This window comes from Carassius carassius, chromosome 8, assembly GCF_963082965.1.
Source record: "Carassius carassius chromosome 8, fCarCar2.1, whole genome shotgun sequence".
Classification (NCBI taxonomy): domain Eukaryota; kingdom Metazoa; phylum Chordata; class Actinopteri; order Cypriniformes; family Cyprinidae; genus Carassius; species Carassius carassius.
The window spans coordinates 30,479,527-30,493,652 of NC_081762.1; the positions used below are offsets into that span (position 1 = coordinate 30,479,527).

The 14,126-nt window shown below is 44.9% G+C and overlaps 1 long non-coding RNA gene across 1 annotated transcript; it reads right to left on the reverse strand.

The window, feature by feature from the left end:
- Positions 1-979: 979 nt before the first annotated feature.
- On the reverse strand, positions 980-2,325 carry LOC132144810 (uncharacterized). Its single transcript, XR_009434413.1, has 4 exons — positions 2,200-2,325; positions 1,969-2,053; positions 1,275-1,402; positions 980-1,154 (listed from the first exon to the last, which is right to left on the reverse strand). It is a non-coding gene; the product is annotated as an uncharacterized LOC132144810 (long non-coding RNA).
- Positions 2,326-14,126: the final 11,801 nt, after the last annotated feature.

Here is a 14,126-nt window from a genome sequence, read left to right on the forward strand (position 1 = left end):
GAAAACTGTGCCCAAAATTATTTTTTTAGCATAGCATAAGTAGTAATCCTGCTGATTTTCTCTTTGATATGTTAATTTGACTCTGATTTACAGCCATTTGAAATGTACAGTTTTGGGCTCTTCCAGGGGGTGCTACTGGGCCCCTGGGGGTAGAAGGGCAGTAAATCCTTACATATATGTATTCTCCTCATCATGGACAACAAACTGAGCTGAGTCACATTTATATCTGACAGTTTTCACAGTCCACACTTTTCTAATCTTAACATCATGGCTAGTAAAGCTTTTGACAGGACATGGTGAGGCCATCTGATGAAACATGGAAAAACTAATTAGAAAAAATCTGTGTAAAAATGTCCTCCTCACCCCCTTATCTTGCTCCTCAGGTACTGGACATCAGTAATGTGCATGCTCTTGGTTTTAATGCAGTTCAAGATAAACATTGATCATTCCTGCTACATTCTCAGTTATCCCTCAAGTGTTTGTAACAATAAAGCCCATGGCAACATCTTGTAATGCAAAATAATTAATCTCGTAACTCCCTTTCTTTCACAAAACAATTGGCATTTGTTACTAAATATAAACAATAATAACTTTCTGGTGTATTGATGTCCCAGATGTCATTAATCTGATCAAATATTTTTATGTCTTAAGTAAAAAATAATCCCGATAATTAATAATATGTAGTTTTTCCAAGTCTAAAATAAACACATATGAGCCTACCTAGTAAAATGATGTATTTACCAAGAATCTTCAGAACACAATATTCACCATTTTCATTTTATTGAAGCATAGAATATAAAGATGATAAAAGTAGCATCAAGACAAATAAGATTCAAGGAAAATAATTATTTATCATCAAAAATACATTAACCTCATATATTAATCAGTTCACACAGATGAGTGATGAAATGTCCTTAAAAGTCACACAATCCCATCCAGTCAACTGTGATTCAGATCATGCGATACAGTACATATAAGACATGTGATACTGTTCCAGAAAATAATGATTCCTTATCATCACATCTAAACTGGTTTCATCTCCCCATCGTGATCTTCTTCTCTCGTGTCTGGAAACAGTTTGTGGTTGATATCCAGCACCGATGTGGTGTAGCATGTTCTCAGCCAGAGGATCTCTCAGTCCTAAGATCCCAGACCTGGTCAAAGTGTAACAAACAATCCAGATGAAGTTGTTTAATGGACAGAGAGCTCAGCTTATGTTCTGTGTGATTTTAGCAGGGTGAGCAACTATGACCCTTGTAGTACTGTACACTTACCATTCTTCAAGCTGTTTTAAGACCTTTTGAGAAGCCTTTTCTCTGAAGACAATTTACCACATCCTCTTCTTTCACTCCTTTCAATAGCATCACTTGATCAAACCCCCTCATTTGGCTGATGAGATCATCTGTGCAAAGTGAAATTGTTAAAGTATTGCAATAAACAATTTAATTCTGCAAGAATTAAGAAAAAATTACAGAGGCAAAGGTCTTGCTCATGAGACTCCATTAGCATGTGTAGTTCTCAGAGACTCTAGAATTGATCTAATGTTGCAGTAAATGTGTTTTCTTCCTCTAGAATCTCTCTCCAAAGTTCCTGACTTCTCTCACAAATGTGTTTTAGTCTGTGGAGTGTAAGGCCTTGCTTCAAACCAATCAAATATCAATCCACAATTTATAACACAACGTTTACAATACAATGAGATAATGTCAATTGGTGTTTATATCAATTAAACCACTTTTATGGCACTTGTATGCTTTTAAGAAAACAGGTAGTGTTTTTTAAAAACTTAAGATTAAAAATGTTTCAGTCACACTTTGCTAACATGCTATAATTATAATAGCTGTATCAAATAAAATAACATAACAATAAAAACATTGGAAAGAATAATCACGGCTGACATGACCAGTCCTGTGAGAGATCATCATAAAGTGCTGTAACACATAACACAGCATTGCTTCAACACACACATACCAGTGGACTTCTGTTTGCTTGAGCACAAGATGGCCGTCTTCATTCCTCATCCTGAGCAAATCATTTCCTTGGTCTTCCTTCTCTTCTGTGAAACAAGATAATCTCTACTTACTCTGTGTGTAATTAATATTGCTCATTAAACATATAATTAAGTTAATTTAAAGTAAGATTCAGACCAGAGCATTTGATGAGTAAATGTTAATTCAAAAATATAAAAAAAAAAAAAGGTACCTGGGAAGAGCTGATCATGGCAAGATTCACTGAGACTCAGTAATAGCTCTTTTAGTTTTTAGGAAGGTGTGTGAGGGTTGGCTCACCAAAAACTTCTGAAAAAGAAGAGCAGCATTATCTGCAAACAATCCTGTAAGACAGAAATATTATTTCATTACATGCAACTTATTCATTACTTATACATTATTTTTTAGACCATGAAAGCATCCTCTGCAAAGATGCTGTATAATTAATTGCTGTATAAGTCATTAATAGCAAGCTATATTCATATGAGTTGGTTTAAAAATTAATACATGCTAATAGGGCTGTTATCAGTAGTGTAATTGATCTGGTTCTGACAAATTAATCAAAGATTTAATATATATCACGTGACACATTAAACTAGCATTTCTACTCGTGGAGATCACGTATAGTGGGAACATGAACTGATGGGGCTTATTTGAAGTAATTTAATGAGAAGCCAATGAACAATATAAACTTTCTGACTGTGTGATTTTCCAATATTGTGACAGTGTCAGATGAGATTTTCCAGGGGCTTGTACAATATCATACAAGTGTTAAATTGAATTAGTGAATTATTAAGACTTTGATGTGCGACTGTATTTAGGGATCATTTTAAAGACTTTTCCCCTTTCCAAATACCCATACTTGAGGTCTTATTCACTTGAGAGCTTGTGTATGTGACAGTGCGTGCACAAGACTGTCCCCGGTCTTAATAATGCCAAAGCGCAGCATCCTTAACACAAACTAAACCTCTCCAATACTGCACCGGAGCGCTTTACAACGCTTAGTGTATCCCATCATGCATCATGTTTTGGAATTAATCGTGAGACTTTTTGCAGAGATCTCACAGGAGGTCACGCAAACCTTTCCAATGTATGTGAAATATTAATAATAATAATTAGATATTGAGAATAATTTAGTAGTAAAACAAAGTGTTGCACGTTTTCTTGGTGCACAGAAAAGTTTATTTATTTTGTATTATTATATGTTAGGACTTCAATGCTCAAGATTGTCAGTTTACAAGTTTCTGAGACCAGTTATGTTGAAATAGTGCTTCTGTTCAAATGAAGTGAACAGAAATCTAGCCCAAATCTGTTCAAAAGCTTGTCTCTCTACGAGAGAAAGCTGCTTCATTCAATATTCAGTGCAAATGCTGAAATAGTGATTCTATTGAAATGAAGTGGAAACAAGCCCAAATATGCTAAAAACCATCTCTCTCAGTGAGAGAATGTTGCTTTATTTAATGTCAAGTGCAAAACTTGCCAAAAAGAAAGATGCCCCTGTCTTATGAATTGAAATGTTTTTTTGCAACGTAGAAAGACAGTTCCCTATCAAAAGCTACTCTTGATGCTGCGCTCAATAGCACTAATGAGAACATTCTTTGTTCGTTCTAGAGTGGCAGTTGTAAGCATCGCAGGTCACTTCCTAGCCGCGCTAGGCTCTTTGCTCTCACGAGGAACGAGCTGCTTCCCGCTCATTAAGAACACTCTCCGATCTGGAAGATTGGACGGTTCTCGCGCCCACCTCCAAAGCGTGCCCAGGCACTTCTTCGGATTGGGCAGAGGCTGATGTAGCTCTAGCTTCTGTTGAAATGGATATTGAGAGTGCTCTCTCCTAGCGCTCCTCTCGCGATTATAAGCACATGAGGAGTTACTAGGTGGTGACTCGTGCAGTGACCAGATTAAAGCCTTAAAATTAGATTTTGTACATTATGACTTCATAGGTGAGAGAGACGCTAGCTCCTATCTCTCCCCTATTGGAGCAACATCATTTAAATAAAAAATATAAATAAATGATGATGAAATGATGATGATGATGATGATGATGTATAAAAAAATACATATAAAATATATATACGAAAAGACAGCAATTGTTCCCTGCCAAGCCACGTACTGTAGCAACATCTACACTTGGATGGAACGCATTTCATGCTGTGGGTCAGACTAGTGCTGCCCTGCACACCATGGGTTCTGCTAGCGTATCAGGCTGATCTAAAAAAAACAAAAAAAACAATCTGAGTGCCAGGAGGAGACTTTTAATATGTTTCTCACTCACTGTGCTCAAGTGTCGGGGCTGTCAAAAAATAAATAAATAAACAGTCCCGACCCGATCCAGCTCCTCTGGGGTAGGAGGTTCAAAGAGAGAGTGTGGCGAGTTGTGCGCCCCCTCATAAGACTGGGGAGCAACTTGTAACACTTGGCAGCCGCAGATGGAGCTGGACTAAAATACGGTCATCACGACCAAAGCAAGGGTCTTAAGCTGTGCCCAGGACAAAGGGTGTTTCCCCTCAGGGAGGGCCCTGGAAAATTCCATCAGAAGTGTAAGGCTCTTTCCTGGCACCCTTAGGGGATCACTGTAGTGAAGGGCTACAGGATTCAGTTTGCACATCGTCTTCTGTGTTTCAACAGCGTGGTCTCCACCTCTGTGAAACCGGTACGTGCAAATCTGTTGACACAGGAATCACAGACTCTGCTGGTCAAAGGGGCCATAGAATGTGTTCCCCTGCCAGACAGAGAGTCAGGCTGTTACAGTCTGTACTTCTTGATTCCCAAGAAAGATGGGGGGATGCGTCCAATCATAGATCTAATGGACGTGTATTTTCATTTTGAAATATTGCCAAAACTCAGGAGGTTCCTGAGGTTCGCTTTCGGGGGCGAAGCTTACCAGTATCAGGTTCTTCCATTCGGCCTAGCTTTGTTATCCCACACTTACACGAAATTCATGGATGCAACTCTGGCTCCTTTACGACTCCAGGGCATCCACATTTAAAATGTATATAAACGACTGGCTGAATCTGACCCAGTCTCAAGAGCTTGCGCTTCGACATCAGCATGTCGTCCTAGCGAATTTCTGAGGTTGAGACTCAACGCCAAGAAAAGCATTCTCTCTCTGGCTCAAAGGACAACGTATTTGGGTGTGGTATGGGATTCGATCACAATGCAGGCACAGCTGTCTCCTGCATGCGTCGAATTCATTCTAAACACCCTAAAGAACATCAAGCTAGGCCAGAAAATCACTGTTCATCACTTTCAGAAGGTTTTAGGTCTCATGGCAGCTGCATCCACGATGATACCTTTGGGCCTCCTGCACAATAGATCGTTTTAGTTGTGGTTCAGAGCCAGGGGATTTCATCCGAGGGCCAATCCCCAGTGGCAAATAAGGGTTACGCGCCAAGGGCTTCGTACCCTATCTATGTGGTTCAGACCCCGGTTTCTGACATTGGGCCCCACTCTAGGTCCGTGTTGTCATCGCAAGATGCTAATGACAGACGCTTCCCTCATGGACTGGGGAGCGGCCTTAGTTGGCTGTCCAGCCCAAGGGATCTGGAGAGGTCATCTTCTCGAATTGACACATCTATTGCCTCGAAATGAAGACTGTATTTCTGGCCCTGAAATACTTCCTCCAGCAGTTGAGAGGCTACCATGTCCTACTGCGGGTGGACAACACATCTGTAGTCTCTTACATAAATCGCCAGGGCAGACTGCAGTCGCGCTGCTCGAACGAGTTAGCGCACCAAGTTCTGCTTTGGGCACAGGACAAGTCCCTGTCCCTCAGGGTCATTTACATTCCTGGGCATATGAATGTGGGAGCAGACTTGCTGTCCAGACAAGCTGTGAAACATGGGAAATGGAAACTTCACCCCTAAGTAGTCAGTCAAATCTGGGAAAGATTTCAAGTACCGAAAGTGGACCTCTGTGCTTCAAAGGAGATGGCACAATGTCCCCTCTACATCTCTCTGACTTATCCAGCTCCCCTGGGTCTGGACGCTATGGCCCATGCATGGCCCAGATTGCATCTTTACGCATTTCCTCCGATTGCTCTGCTCCCGGGAGTCCTGGCCAAGGTCCGTCAACAGGGGTCTCGCCTCTTACTGATAGCGCCACATTGGCCGACCAGAGTTTGGTTCTCAGATCTAATATCCCTCCTCGATGGCTCACCATGGGTGATTCCAGCCAGGAGAGATCTTCTCTCAGGCACAGGAAACAGTTCTTCATCCCAGGCTTGAGCTCTGGAACCTTCACGTCTGGCCCCTGAGGGAGACCAACTAGAGATGTTGGCCTTCCAGCCACAGTAATAGAGACTATTGTAAGTGCTAGGACTCCCTCCACTAGAAGAACTTATGCCCTCATATGGAGTGTTTTTGAGGGCTGGTGCATGACACACCATGCAGACCCAGCTCACTGCCAAATTGTTTCAGTACTGGAGTTCCTGCAAGAGAAATTGTCCTCAGGCACATGCCCTAGTACTCTCAGAACTTACATGGCCACTAGTTTGGCTTGCCATGTTTTGATTGACTGGGTTTCTGTGGGGAAGCACCCTCTAGTCGCCCGCTTCATTCATTCACATTGGGTGTGGGATGCTCCTGCTCAAGTGTGTGATGCGGCAGGTTGGTCCTCTCCGCACACATTTGTCAGGTTCTATAGTTTGGATGTCCATCCTACTCATTTCCAAAGACTTCTGTCCTCTGCCATTTACAACACCAGAGCAGAAAAGACTTCACTTACTGTGTCCGGTATGTGCTCTTCAGATTTACTTCCACCACACTAGCCGGTGGCGTAAGTCAGAGCAGCTTTTCATATGCCGTGGCGGCTGCAGTCAGGGGTGCGGCTGCCACCAGCCAAACAGTTTCACATTGGGTGAGGGATGCTCCTGCTCAAGTGTGTGATGCGTTAGGTTGGTCCTCTCCGCACACATTTGTCAGATTCTATAGTTTGGATGTCGATGCTACTCCGGGCTTGCATGCTCTTGAGTCCACATCCCAGAGTCATGTCTGAGACCTCTTCGATGTTTGTGCCCACACACTACACAACCTTGGGGGTCCAGACACTTACAGTGCAGCGGCATTGGTATTCTCGTTCCCATTAGGCTTTTAATAGGGAACGTCTCGGGTAACTTGACTGTAACCCTGGTCCCTGAAAAATCGGGAACGAGATGCTGCGCATCAATTCCGCAATGACGACGTGTCCGGACGTCTCTTCAGACAAAGGGGTAACCTGAGGATGTTTCCGTTTCACGTCTATTATAACCTGCAGGTGCACGTTATCAGTGATGTCACCTGCCGAGGTTATTTAAGCCAATTCTTGGCGTGTTTGACACACATGCTTCACAACCGGTTGAACAAAGAATGTTCTCATTAGCGCTATTGAGCGCAGCATCTCGTTCCCGCTTTTTCAGGGAACAGGGTTACAGTCAAGTAACCCGAGACGTTTTTAATGTGTTCGATGTCCTCAGTGTTGTGCCTGAACGCTTTCATTGAACGATAGTTCATGAACTCGTTCATATTTTGGGTGAACGTGAACTGAACGTGCTGTATTAATGCCTGATGAATGTTACTGTCAACTCGTTCATTCTGGTGTCTGTGAACGGCACGCTCTCTCAGGTTATCTTCGTTCAATAGGGTGCCAGATTTCTATAGAGCCTTCCAGGCGAAAACCTGGCAAAAACATACCGTAAACGGGTCTTAATATGTAGCGGAAAAACACCCAATCTGGCAACACCAGCAACCAGTGTCGCACCGCCGTCCGCCGCATGCGTGACGCGTCATTAAAAAAAAAAAAAAAAGCATGGAGGCGACAGCAGCATGTAGCAAGAAGGCGTATGATCATTTAAAAGAATTTTATGATGTTTATGACAAGGTCATAAACGTGCCGCGGCCGGCAGGGAAGCCGCTCATCAACTCTCTGAACTCACGTCAAGGCTCATCCTCTGTAACAGACTATTCCATCGAGTTCCGCACCCTGGCAGCCGCGTGCCAGTGAAACGAGGCTGCGCAGTGGGATCGATTCCTGCATGGGTTATCCGACCGTGTTCAAAAGGAGATCTACCTCCTCGAGCTGCCCCCCACACTCAACGGACTTATAGACTTGGCTTTACGAGTGGATGCACGGATTAACCGCCTGGGTCGCCAGCCTAGTCCCACAAGCCATACCACCTCTCCTGCCAGGGGGCGCTCGAGTCGAGAGAACGCGGTCGGTCCCGTCGACGACCACGAGCCCATGCAGGTGGGTAGAGCTCTGCTGTCCCAGAGGGAGAGGGAACGGCGGAGGTCCCAAGGACTATGTTTATACTGCGGAGGCTCAGCTCATAACATCGGCTCATGTCCGGTTAAAAGAGCCAGCCCGGTAGTAAACTTGAGGCTGCTATCGGGTGGGATCTCCGCTGGGAAGTCCTCAATTACATCATCGACCCTCCTTCCGGTGAAACTGCGGTGGAGGAATCAATCTCACGAATGTCACGCCCTTCTGGACTCGGGAGCCGAAGGTAATTTCATTGATTCTTCACTTGCACATCACTTGAACATTCCTGTCCTTCCTGTGTCTCTCCCCATCCAAGTCACCGCACTCAACGGCCCGGAACTGCCTCACGTCACTCACCATACAGAACCCATCACACTGCTCACGTCTGGAAACCATCGCGAAACCATATCCTTTTTTCTCATGGACTCCCCTGTTGCTCCCATTGTGTTAGGTCACCCCTGGTTAACCAAACATAATCCTCGAGTGGAATGGGTTTCTAACACAGTCACATTGTGGAGTGAAAGTTGTCATGAGTCTTGTCTGGTTTCTGCTTGTTCTGTTGTCCTGGTTTCTGTCTTTCAGAAGGGGAACATGGCTTTACCAAACGTGCCCGTAGAGTATCTGGACCTGAAGGAAGTGTTCAGTAAGTCCCGCGCTGCTTCTCTTCCTCCGCATCGTCCCTACGACTGTGCCATAGATTTAGTGTCAGGTAAGCCTCTGCCTAAGGGCAAGTTATACTCTCTGTCTATTTCTGAGAGGGAGGCCTTGGAGAAATACATTTCTGATTCCTTAGCATCTGGGTTCATCCGTCCTTCCTCTTCTTCAGCGGGGGCGGGATTCTTTTTTGTGGGTAAGAAGGCTGGTTCTCTGCGACTTTGCATTGATTACCGAGAGCTGAACAACATCACGATAAAGAACACCTATCCTTTACCACTCATGTCTTCAGCTTTCGAGAGGTTGCAGGGAGCATCCATATTCACAAAACTGGATTTACGTAATGCTTATCATTTGGTCCGCATCAGGAAGGGGGATGAATGGAAAACCACCTTTAATACCCCTAGAGGGCACGTTGAATACTTGGTGATGCCGTTCGGGCTCTCCAACTCGCCCGGGGTTTTCCAAGCACTCATTAATGACGTGTTGAGAGATATGGTAGATCAGTTTATATATGTTTACCTGGATGACATACTGATTTTTTCTTCATCTCTCCAGGAACACGTTCAACACGTCAGACGAGTGCTCCAGAGGTTACTTGAGAATGGGCTTTTTGTCAAGGCGTATTCCACGCACAGTCTGTTCCCTTCCTAGGATATATCGTCTCGTCCGAGGGAATACGTATGGACCCTGACAAGGTTAAGGCTGTGATAGATTGGCCATCTCCAGATTCCCGTAAGGCCCTACAGCGGTTTCTGGGGTTCGCCAATTTCTATCAGCGTTTCATTCGCAATTTCAGCCAACTAGCCTCACCTCTGACAGCCTTGACCTCCCCCAGTACTCCGTTCAGGTGGTAAGAGCCACTTCGTTTCGGCTCCCATCCTTGTGGCCCCTGATCCCACACGTCAGTTCGTGGTGGAGGTCGACGCGTCAGAGGTGGGGGTAGGAGCAGTGTTGTCCCAACGTGCTGCTTCGGACGATAAGGTACATCCTTGCATGTTTTTCTCTCATCGACTATCTCCTGCTGAACGTAGTTATGACATTGACAATAGAGAGTTGTTGGCCGTCAAATTAGCATTAGAGGAGTGGCATCACTGGCTGGAAGGTAGGAAATCCAAGGAAATCCAAGATGGCGCCGCACATGGCTGCTTCAGTGCTTGGCTCTCCAGTGTTTGTACTGTTTTTGTTCGTTTATCCTGTTTTTTGTTTATCAAACACGATCAGTTTCACCAGGGATGAACTGCTGAACATTCGGCAGAACACACCACATGATATTTTTCCGGATTTCTATTATACAGACGTTTTACTGAACATTGTTATCGGAGGAGCAGCGGCACTGATCAAGCGCTTCAGGACGCGCAGACGGGGAAAGCGAGCGGGAGCGCTCGTCAGACTCAGGAAGCGCGGATTTCGAACGCCGTTGCCTAGCATCCATCTCGCAAATCTCCGCTCTCTACCCAACAAAACGGACGAACTGCTTCTGCTCTCTCGGAAAAATAAGGATTTCTCTCACTCTGCTGCTCTGTGTTTCACGGAAACCTGGCTGAATGACGCCATACCGGACAGCGCACTCCATCTGCCGGGCTTTCAGCTGTTTAGAGCGGATCGCGACGCAGAATCAACGGGGAAATCGCGCGGCGGCGGGACATGCTTTTACATCAATGAACGGTCGTGTACAGATGTAACTGTGTTAAAGAAGATGTGCTGTCCTGATCTAGAAACACAGTTTATCAACTGCAAGCCGTTCTATTCGCCGCGGGAGTTTCACTCGTTCATTCTGGTTAGTGTTTACATCCCTCCTCAAGCGCAAGTAAGTCTGGCTTTACAGAAACTCGCTGATCAGATCACAGACACAGAACAACAACACCCGGACTCTGTTTTAATCATTCTTGGGGACTTTAATAAAGCCAATCTCTCCCGTGAACTGCCAAAATACAGACAGCATGTTACCTGTCCCACAAGAGACAGTAATATACTGGATCACTGTTACACCACAATAAAGGATGCATATCACTCTGTTCCACGAGTAGCTTTGGGACGTTCTGATCACTGTCTGGTTCATCTTATACCGACCTACAAGCAGAAACTTAAATCTGCTAAACCTGTAGTAAAGACTGTGAAGAGATGGACCAGCGAAACAGAGCAGGATTTACAATCTTGTTTTGACATCACAGACTGGAGCGTTTTTGAAGCTGCTACCACCGATCTGGACGAACTCACAGAGACTGTAACATCCTATATTAGTTTCTGTGAGGATATATGCATTCCTACCAGGACTTATTTAACATTCAACAATGATAAGCCATGGTTTACAGTAAAACTCAGACACCTTCGTCAGGCCAAAGAGGATGCCTACAGAAATGGGGACAGGGTCTTGTACAATCAGGCCAGGAACACACTGAACAAAGAGATTAGAGCGGCTAAAAAGACCTATGCTACAAAGTTGGAAGACCAGTTTACTTCCAACGACTCTACTTCAGTTTGGAGAGGACTGAGAGCCATCACAAACTACAAGACACCATCCCCTTGCACTGAGGCTAATCAACGACTTGCTAACGACCTGAATGAGTTTTATTGTAGATTTGAAACCCCCAACACCCACTCTGACCATCTCCCTACACAACCATTAACACCTCCTGCAATCCCCCTCTCCATACCTCCTGCTCTTCAAATCTGTGAAGATGATGTGCGCCAGGTCTTCAAGAAAAACAAAAGAAGAAAAGCACCAGGCCCAGATGGCGTTACACCAGCCTGTCTGAAAATCTGTGCTGACCAGCTGGCCCCCATCTTTTCACAGATCTTCAACAGATCTCTGGAGTTGTGTGAAGTGCCTTCCTGCTTCAAACGCTCCACCATAATCCCCATTCTAAAGAAACCCAAGATAACAGGACTTAACGACTACAGACCTGTGGCTCTAACGTCTGTCGTCATGAAGTCGTTTGAAAAACTGGTTCTGGCTTATCTGAAGGACATCACTGGACCCTTACTGGACCCGCTGCAGTTTGCGTACCGAGCAAACAGGTCCGTGGATGATGCAATCAACATGGCATTGCACTTCATCCTGCAACATCTGGACAAAACAGGGACTTATGTGAGGATCCTGTTTGTGGACTTTAGTTCGGCTTTCAACACCATCATCCCAACAACCCTCCAGACCAAACTGACCCAGCTCTCTGTTCCTAGCTCTATCTGTCAGTGAATCACCAGCTTTCTGACAGATAGGCAACAGTTAGTGAGACTGGGGAAATTCATGTCAAACAGCTGCTCCACCAACACTGGTGCCCCTCAGGGATGTGTTCTCTCCCCTCTGCTCTTCTCCCTGTACACCAACGACTGCACCTCTAAAGACCCCTCTGTCAAGCTCCTGAAGTTTGCAGACGACACTACAGTCATCGGCCTCATCCAGGACGGTGACGAGTCTGCTTACAGACAGGAGGTTGAGCAGCTGGCTGTCTGGTGCAGTCTTAACAATCTGGAGCTGAACACGCTCAAAACAGTGGAGATGACTGTGGACTTTAGGAGAAACCCCCCTGCACTTTCCCCACTCACCATCATGAACAGCACTGTGGCTGCAGTGGAGTCATTCAGATTCCTGGGAACCACCATCTCTCAGGACCTGAAGTGGGACAATCACATTGGCTCCATTGTGAAAAAAGCCCAACAAAGGTTGTACTTCCTTCGCCAGCTGAGGAAGTTTAACCTGCCACAGGAGCTGCTGAAACAGTTCTACTCAGCCGTCATTGAGTCAGTCCTGTGTACTTCAATTACTGTCTGGTTTGGTTCAGCTACAAAATCAGATATCAGAAGACTACAGAGAACTGTTCGGACTGCTGAAAGGATTATTGGTGCTCCCCTGCCCACCCTCCAAGAACTGTACACATCCAGAGTGAGGAAAAGGACTCAGAAAATCACTCTGGATCCCTCACATCCAAGTCACCCCATCTTTGAACTTTTGCCATCTGGCCGGCACCTCAGAGCCGCAAATACAAGAACAGCAAGGCACAAGAATAGTTTCTTCCCCCAGGCAATCTACCTCATGAACAATTAAATGTTTCCCACTTAAACTTATGCTTATGCAAAAATGTGCAATATCCTTATATTTATTTGTTACCCCTCCATCCTAGAACATTCCTGCATCTCACTCAATCCTATTCCATTATCATTTATAGCACAATTGTTTATACACTTATTTATTTGCCAATTTGTAATTCTCCCGTAATTTTTTTTTTTTTTTTTTTTTTTTTTTTTTTTTTTTTTTCTGTGTGTTGTTGTGTGTCTGTTTACTGGAAGCTTATGTCACTAAAACAAATTCCTTGTATGCGCAAGCATACTTGGCAATAAAGCTCTTTCTGATTCTTTCTGATTCTGAAGGTTCAGGGGTTCCTTTTATTGTTTGGACCAATCATAAGAATTTAGAGTACATTAGAACTGCCAAAAGACTCAATTCCAGGCAGGCTTGGTGGGCACTTTTTTTCGGTCGCTTTGAGTTTACCTTATCGTACCGCCTGGGTTCCAAAAATGTCAAACCCGACTCTTTATCACGTCTTTTTGATCCCTCCGCCCACCCGGTGACTCCCGAGTGTATCTTACCTGAGAAGTTAGTGGTCTCAGCACTCGTATGGGAGGTCGAGTCGAAGGTCAAGACGGCCTTACAAGGGGTAATGCCTCGGTCCGGTTGTCCACCGAACCGTTTATTTGTGCCGGAGGAGTTAAGGTCCGAGGTTGTCCAGTGGGGTCATTGTTATAATGTAGCTTGTAACCCAGGGATAAGTAGAACTAATGGGTTGGTTAGACAACGATTCTGGTGGCCACGTATGACTTGTGACGTCCGCGATTTTGTTTTGGCTTGCTCAGTTTGCGCCAGTGGTAAGTCATCTAACCGACCTCCTGATGGTCTTCTTCAACCGCTGCCTGTCCCTTCGAGACCCTGGTCCCACATTGCTCTAGATTTTGTTCCCGCCCTCCCGCCCTCTAATGGCATGATGGTCGTTTTGACCGTAGTGGACCGGTTCTCGAAGGCGGCACATTTCATTCCCTTTCCCAAATTACCTACAGCCAAGGAGACAGCGGTCACTGTCCTAGATCACGTCTTTCGGCTTCATGGCCTCCCGGTAGACGTGGTTTCTGACAGGGGATCTCAGTTCATATCCAAATTTTGGAAAGAGTTTTGCAAATTACTAGGAGCGTCAGTTAGCTTGTCTTCGGGTTATCATCCCCAAAGTAACGGACACTCTGAGCGAGCCAACCAAGATT